The following is an 8,094-nucleotide window of genomic DNA, read 5'->3' as shown; positions in this document are numbered from 1 at the left end:
AGCATTCAATGTTTATTATTTTACACACACAGATTTCTAGACAAATCTACAAAAAGCAGCAGCCAGACCTTTTTGTGAAAAAAAATCTATAGTTAGGGGCAGTGTTCCTGTATTTCAGAATGCTGTCAGTAGATCTCCTTAAAGAGCATATTTTGGATCATTAAGAACTCCAGGAGAAGAAAATTTATAATACCATTTTGGGGATAGAGTACAAGGAGGATAAAATTTAATGAACCTTCATTTTATGTAAATACAACAGAACGTTGGATTTATAGAACTGATACCATCAGGGAACTCATTTAATTTTATGTAACCCAAGGTCCCAGACTAAAGAAATGAATCTGTTAAAGTTGGTACTCTGTTAGACCAAGGGCCAGTAACTTCGTAAAATATGTATGCCAAGACGCCAACCGTGGGTAGCAGGAAGCAGATTGACATTTCAGCTGACACAATATAAGAAAGAGAAGTTTTCTAATAAACGGAAGAAGGTGGGCTCGCTCTCAACAATTTTTGTATTGTAAATAAGGAAAGGGGCACATGCATTGCTTACCCTCAATGTGGTCGTAACTTGTCACAAAACTATCTTCAGGGGCTGGTGTCATGAAGGAAACAGAACAGAAAATTCTGGGCAATGTCCTCCTGGGACACATGGAAGGGAAGTGAACTCATTCCAAATGTGATAGAATTCAGGTGAAAAAGGTAACTTTGCACCAGACCTTGGAGTTGAAGGTCACATGAAAAAAGCTGGCAAACCAAGATGCAAAGGCTAAAGACGGAGTTAAAAATGAGAGGAGCCAGAAGACCAAATGAGAGCATTGTTCAAAGAGAGCAACACAGTGGTGCAGGGAGGGGATTCGAGCTCCTTCACGGTTTTTATCTATGTGTTAGCATGGTACCCGTTAGTCAGGCATTGGGTGCAAGGTGAGACAGCCGGCACACTCACACAAGGGTATAATAAAGGACGGTATACGAGGAGGGCATAATACAGTAACTATTTATAAAGATATGGGTGAGATGTAGGAAAACTACAAGGAATAGTACAATAAATTCTGCTAGAAGTAACAGCAGAGCCATTATCACTCCTGGACCTAATGGAGTGAAATGAGGGAGCAGTCGCCGGTTCTTAGAAAGAGAGTGATTTTCAGAAGGACACCTGAGACCTTAGGTGGAGGAACACAGACAACCTTAAAGTGACTTCTGGGGGGAAGCTAGAGGAATAAATAGGCAGATCTCAATCTCCTCCCTGCTTCCAACCTCCTACCAGGGCTCCCCATCGAATGAACCAGACTAGATGCCAGAGGGCATGGGAGTTTGTTGGTGCTGTTCATATGGATCAGTCTTCCATGGCACAGAGCAAGGCAGAGAATCCTATAGAAGCTGCCTGCCTTGAAGTAGCAGACCCCCCCACTCCACGTTAGAAAATCTGCAGCATACCAAGGAAAATCAGCCCCAAATACATCAACCGGGGAAGAAGGTTAGAGTCTCCAAAAGCCTCCAAGAGCAATGTTGGATTCAATCAGTCCTATGCACTTTCTTAAACAATTTATAAAATTGATTGTGCACCCAATGCTGGAAACTAAAGAGCATTAAGCAGAAGTATATGGCATACTTCTGGTTTCCAAGGATTTTACAATTTAGTTTACTCATATGACTAAACAAATATTCGTTGAAATCCTAATGTGTTAGGTCAGAGGGATATTGCATCTATGCTTTCAGGGATATTACATAATACTAAAAGATTCATTTGAAAACCTTAAAGAGTAAAAAAAGAGAAAGAGAGAGAGAATATTATTTATTATTAAATGATGTGGTGCCAACTCCAAGACCATTATGAGCTCATAGAAGAGGAATAATACATGCACAGGAAGAAAACATCAACCACTCTCAAATGCTTGTCTGGACCCCTTATCAGTTACTGGGATCTACCCCTGCAAGAGCAGCACTTGGAAAGGCTACCTATACTTAGCAGGGCATGAACCTCACAGCCAGTCCCTGCCCTCTTTATCACAGGTTCCCCACGATCCTTCAAGGCTGTAGCTAGAGTGCATAGTACCTTTGTGCAAATTTGTCAAAAAAGATGCTTCCTCAGGGTGGACCAATTAGAAAAAAGGCGTTCTTCCAGGGTGGCAACAGCCACAGGCCAGGACACCTGGCTTGGCAACCAGAGGGCATGCTGAACATCAGCTCCCATTTATGCCCTTGGGCTGGGCCTCTTGTACTCGTATAGAGCACAACCTGCATAACCATAAAAGGCAGCTCTGCATTCATTCATTCAAGAAATATTTATTGAGTTCTTATTATATACCAAGATGAGCAATTGCTTTGAATTATTTTAGTTTTCCAATTGGGCTAGGGGTGGCACCAAAGAGCTGTAGTTTGGTTAAGCCATAAACTCAACTCTGAGTAAATCCTAACACAAATTCCTTCAACATAAAACTATTAGCTGCCAAAAACCAAAGAATGAAAGAAGCTCAACAGGTCGAAAGAATAACAGTAAATGAGAGTGAAGCTCCCTAGCAAAATCGACATCTTTTTTCTGTGGTTGACTCCATTTTCCTGCAAGGATATTCCAAATTCTGAAGCCATGGGTTACCTGGAGACCTTATTCCACCCCCCCGCGACCCCCTTCTTGTATGAGCCTGCCATGATAATCTTTTTAAAACACACTATGGACCTCTGTCTGATATACATTCAATGCAATGAAACACCCTGAAGTGGGTCACCTGGGAACCAACCGAGAAAAACATGCTGGAGGCAAGAAATCCTACCATATAGCTTTCTAAAACATTGAGTGGATTAGAAGACTGCAGGCTTGTTTTTTACACCTGTCCATGTTGCTAATTTAAACTACACTGAGACAGGACTTCTCTGTGCCTCAGTTTCCTCGTTTATATAATTCACTTTAATTAGATCAGTAAGGTCTCCTTTAGCCCTCTTTCTATGGTTCTCATAGGATTAGAAAAAGAAATTGTGATTTTTACATAAAGGGTCCCATACTTTCTATTTTGAGTATTCTCTTAGGGTATCTGTACAGTATTATCATTATTACTTAAACTCTGTCCCCAGTCTCCAAAATCAGGCATCCCAATGTCATTTCTTCTATTTTTCCCACAGCTGAACTTCTCCTTCTGTGACTTCTATAATCCCCTTGGTAAAAGAGATTTCCCTCTTGCCCTCTAAGCCACCTGCTAATTGGCATGTGATGGAGCATCCCACCTGTACAATATCTCTCTCCTGCTAATAAATGACACAAATTAAAATGATCACACTTATCGTATATTCCACTTGAGATTAAATAAGGGAATGTTTTATTCTGTATAAGTATCTTCCAGCTGTAGGAAGAAGATGTTAATCAGACATTAAAGATGCCAAGGAAAAAAAAATTAATATGTAAATAGCTACTTTGAGTAATTAGCTATTTGCTATTTAATAAATGCTAAATAAGATCTCCTAGTTCACTGCAGCACTGAAGAAAAAGTAATTCAAAGGACACCACAATGGGTTAGTGTTGACAAGAGACTACAGCCCCAGTGAAATGTCTAAAAGTTTAATCAGGTTCTTCTGGCAGTGGAAAAGCCCAGCATCAAAGCTTGAGGCAGATTGAATGGGTCTGGGTGGGAAGGGAGAAAAGTGATGGAATAGCTCCTTCTCAGCTGGCAGAGAGAGGTCATCAGGTACACAGTGATCACAGGTGTCTTTCCAGTTACACCTAACTGCTAAAGGAGCAACAAATGGATTTGAACCATGACAACCAATCATTACTCGGGTGTGAAAGGTGAGCTTTTCCTGGTTTGGTCAGTTTATGCATTTTTGCCTTACTGTTCAGATCCTGACATTGACAGGGGCTTCACATTAGAAAACTGCAAATAAATAAAGCAAAACCATGAGAGTAACAGCTAGACCAGAGACTTATCACACATGATATGTGCTAGAAGGTGGACAGGCATGGTCACACTGATCTGTCTCTGTGCCAAGATCTCACCGGAGATGAAGACCTGCCTGACTGGGGGTCGTCCCAAGGGTGAAGGTTTTGCATTCAGTGATCTCTCCAAAATAGGACCCCCACTGAGTACGCCCTTCATAGAGATCTGTCAGTGTCTAATAAAGCATGCAACTCGGCAGATGTCTGTGACTAATCGTGGAGCCAATATATGTCACTTTTGCCCCTTATATTGTCTTCTAGGACAAAACACACAAAACTAAACTAAACTCAGCTAATTATTTTCTGTCTCTTAACTGTGTATTTCCTACTTGACTCTAGAACTGAAAGCACTTGTTTGAAAAAGGATTGTCTGTCTTTCCGGCTCTTGTTTTCCCTTTCTGCCTTTATGTCTTTCACCTGGTGCCATTGGACCCTCCCCAGCCCTAAAGCTGTTATTAAGAAACCACCATCTTACATCACAAAGTTGTCCAAACCTAACCTCCAAGTGTGGGATAAGGAAACAGGAGATAGGAGGTGTAGTGGTTATACTCAGGCTCCAGAGCCAAAGTGCCATAGAGTCATTTGCTCAACTTCTGTCTCAGGGACTGCCAACTGCAAGAGAAATTGGTGCAATTACAACACCTACTTCACAGATTTGTTGCAAGGATAAACAGAGTTTATACACAAGAAGTGCTTAGAACAGTGCCTGACAGAGTAAGCAATCAGTATGGGCTGCTATTGTTTCTTTTTATCACTGAAAAAGAATTGCTACTTATTATCAAAAAACTGAGAAATAGAGAAGGGCAAAGCAGACAAGTAAAGCCATGTCTATTCCTGACATTAAATATATCCCTTGTCAATATTTTGGTTTATTTTCTCTTAGCATACATATACACATACTTAATTTTTTAAAACAAAATAGTGCCATACTATATTATCTTTTCTGCTCTTTTCATGTAACACTGTGAATATTTTCTTATGTTCTTAGTATTCTTGAAAAACATGATTATAATTGGGTGTGTTATGTGGTAATTGGTGTGTTATATACCACATGGCTATGATACAATTTATTTTACCATTCCCTCACCAATTACTGAGCTGTTAGATAATTTTCAGTTTCCCACTGCTATGGTTTGAATGAGGGTGTCCCCTCCAAAATTTATGTTGGAACTTAATTCCCAATGCAACAGTGTTAATATGTGTTGCCTTCGGGAAGGCAGAGCCCTCATGAATGGGATTAAGTGCCCTTCTAAAAAAGGTTTGATCATAGGAGAAACACTTCAGGAAATAGGACTGGGCACAGACTTCATGAATACGACCCCAAAAGCATGGGCAACCAAAGGAAAAATAAACAAATGGGATTATATCAAACTAAAAAACTTCTGCACAGCAAAAGAAACAATTAACAGAGTTAAAAGACAACCAACAGAGTGGGAGAAAATATTTGCAAAATATACATCTGACAAAGGATTAATATCCAGAATATAGAAGGAACTCAAACAACTTTACAAGAAGAAAACAAGCAACCCAATTAAAAAATGGGCAAAAGAGCTAAGTAGGCATTTCTCTAAGGAAGATATACAAATGGCCAACAGACATATGAAAAAATGCTCAACATCACTCAGCATCCGGGAAATGTAAATCAAAACCACATTGAGATACCATCTAACCCCAGTTAGGATGGCTAAAATCCAAAAGACCCTGAACGATAAATGCTGGCGAGGTTGCGGAGAAAAAGGAACTCTCATACATTGTTGGCGGGACTGCAAAATGGTGCAGCCTCTATGGAAAATGGTATGGAGGTTCCTCAAACAATTGCAGATAGATCTACCATACGACCCAGCTATCCCACTGTTGGGAATATACCCAGAGGAATGGAAATCATCAAGTCGAAGGTATACCTGTTCCCCAATGTTCATCGCAGCACTCTTTACAATAGCCAAGAGTTGGAACCAGCCCAAATGTCCATCATCAGATGAGTGGATACGGAAAATGTGGTACATCTACACAATGGAATACTACTCAGCTATAAAAACGAATGAAATACTGCCATTTGCAACAACGTGGATGGACCTCGAGAGAATTATATTAAGTGAAACAAGTCAGGCACAGAAAGAGAAATACCACATGTTCTCACTTATTGGTGGGAGCTAAAAATTAATATATAAATTCACACACACACACACACACACACACACACACACAAACCGGGGGGGGGGGGGAGAAGATATAACAACCACAACTACTTGAAGTTGATACGACAAGCAAACAGAAAGGACATTGTTGGGGGGGTGGGGGGGAGGGAGAAGGGAGGGAGGTTTTGGTGATGGGGAGCAATAATCAGCCACAATGTATATCGACAGAATAAAACTTAAAAAAAAAAAAAAAGGAAAGGAAAGAAAGAAAAAAATTAAAAAATTAAATAAATTAAAAAATAAAAAAGGTTTGATGGGGGAAGTCTGCCCCTTTTGGCCCTTCCGCCTTCTGTGAGGACATGTGAGGATACAGTGTTCTATCCCCACTGGAGGACACAGCAACAAGATGCCATCTTGGAAGCAGAGAGCAAGCCACCCTCGCCAGACACTGAACCTGCACGCACCTTGACCTTGGACTTCCCGGTCTTTGGAACTGTGAAAAATAAATTTCTATTATTTATGAATTACCTAGTCTCAGGTATTCTGTTGTAGCAGCACAAGTGGACTAGGACACCTGCTGTTATAAATAACACTGTAGCAATATACTTGACTGACAATCTTTGGCCCACTTCTTGATAGCTTCTGATTTAGGAGGTGAGATGTGAGCTTACTTTATGGTCATCTCTATTATCAGGCCCTTTGTTATCAATGGATAGTTGTCTAGTTTTCTGATTTATATGTATTCTGGTCATTCAGTTAGAAGCCAGGGATGGGGGATATGTTTGGAGAGATGGGTTAAAACACCTTCCTTCCATCAGGAGCCACGAAGCCAAGCATATGCCGTAATACAGGCATATTTTATTTTCTTCAACCAAAGAGTTAGTAGAAATTCATTCTAGGTTTTGGCAACAGGTTTTTCATATTGTCTTTATCTTTTTCTTTGCTTATATAGTATTTTAGTGGAAAAATGAGAAATATGGTGTCAGGGACTATTACTTGATCTGTATTATGTTATTCATAATATGTAACTATGTATTTGTGATCCACAGATGCACAGAAACACATTAATCACATCAAAAATGTCTTATTTCAATATCAAATTGTTGTCTCTAGATCATTCTAGAACTTATAATTTTCTCCAAATAATATAGTGTGCCTTGGTTGAGACAGTACATGGATGAATGAAAGGGAGATAAGTATGTGTGAAATGACCACATATTTTCTTCTCCATAGCATATAATAATCAGTAAACAAATCATGGCCAGTTTTTATTACCTCGTTTTCTATGTAGACAGTAAAAGTAAAAGGTATTGTTTGGATGGTATAATGGAAGAACACGGAGATCAAAATAAGACTTCACAGGTTCTAATTTTATCTCCTTTACTTTGTGGCAAGTCATTTATACAATTTAATCTGAAGTTTCCTCAGCTGTAAAGTAATAGGGTTGGTCAAGATCAAGCGTGTAGCTTGCCACTTCTCCCACTTTCATGGAAAACATTATTAACAGATAATGTCTATTTTTTTTTTTTTTTCAGTTGACCATCAGGTGTAGCTGCAAAGTCTTCCTAGAATCCAGGGCTCTGCAAAGTCTTCCTAAAACCCAGGGCTCTAGGAAGCTGCAACTAACTGATCAGAGCTGGCAAGCACTTTGAACTCTATTTACCATTGCTAAAATAGATTATATGTAAAGTCTTTCCAACTTTAAGTCTAAGATTGCTGTCAGTGGAGACCAAAGACACTATAGCAATTAAGTGAAAAACCCTTATCCAGAGTTTAACACATATCTAAAAGTGAGTTATTGGAAGACCATGTTATAAAGGCTTGTATTTGGATATACACACTTTCATACAAAAATTGTCATTACCGGTGATTCTTCTCCTGAAGAAAGAACTTTTTAAGCTAGCCGTAGCAACGCCATTTTGCAAGGCACAAAACATTACCCTGGTTAAAAGTCCCTAGCATAGGAAAAGTACAGCCTGAGGTTGAGACCAGATAACGAACAGGATATCTGTGGTTATGCACCTGGGCCCCGGCCCG

Source organism: Cynocephalus volans, chromosome 5 (assembly GCF_027409185.1).
Source record: "Cynocephalus volans isolate mCynVol1 chromosome 5, mCynVol1.pri, whole genome shotgun sequence".
NCBI classification, from domain to species: Eukaryota; Metazoa; Chordata; class Mammalia; order Dermoptera; family Cynocephalidae; genus Cynocephalus; species Cynocephalus volans.
Note: the sequence above shows the minus strand (reverse complement) of the source record.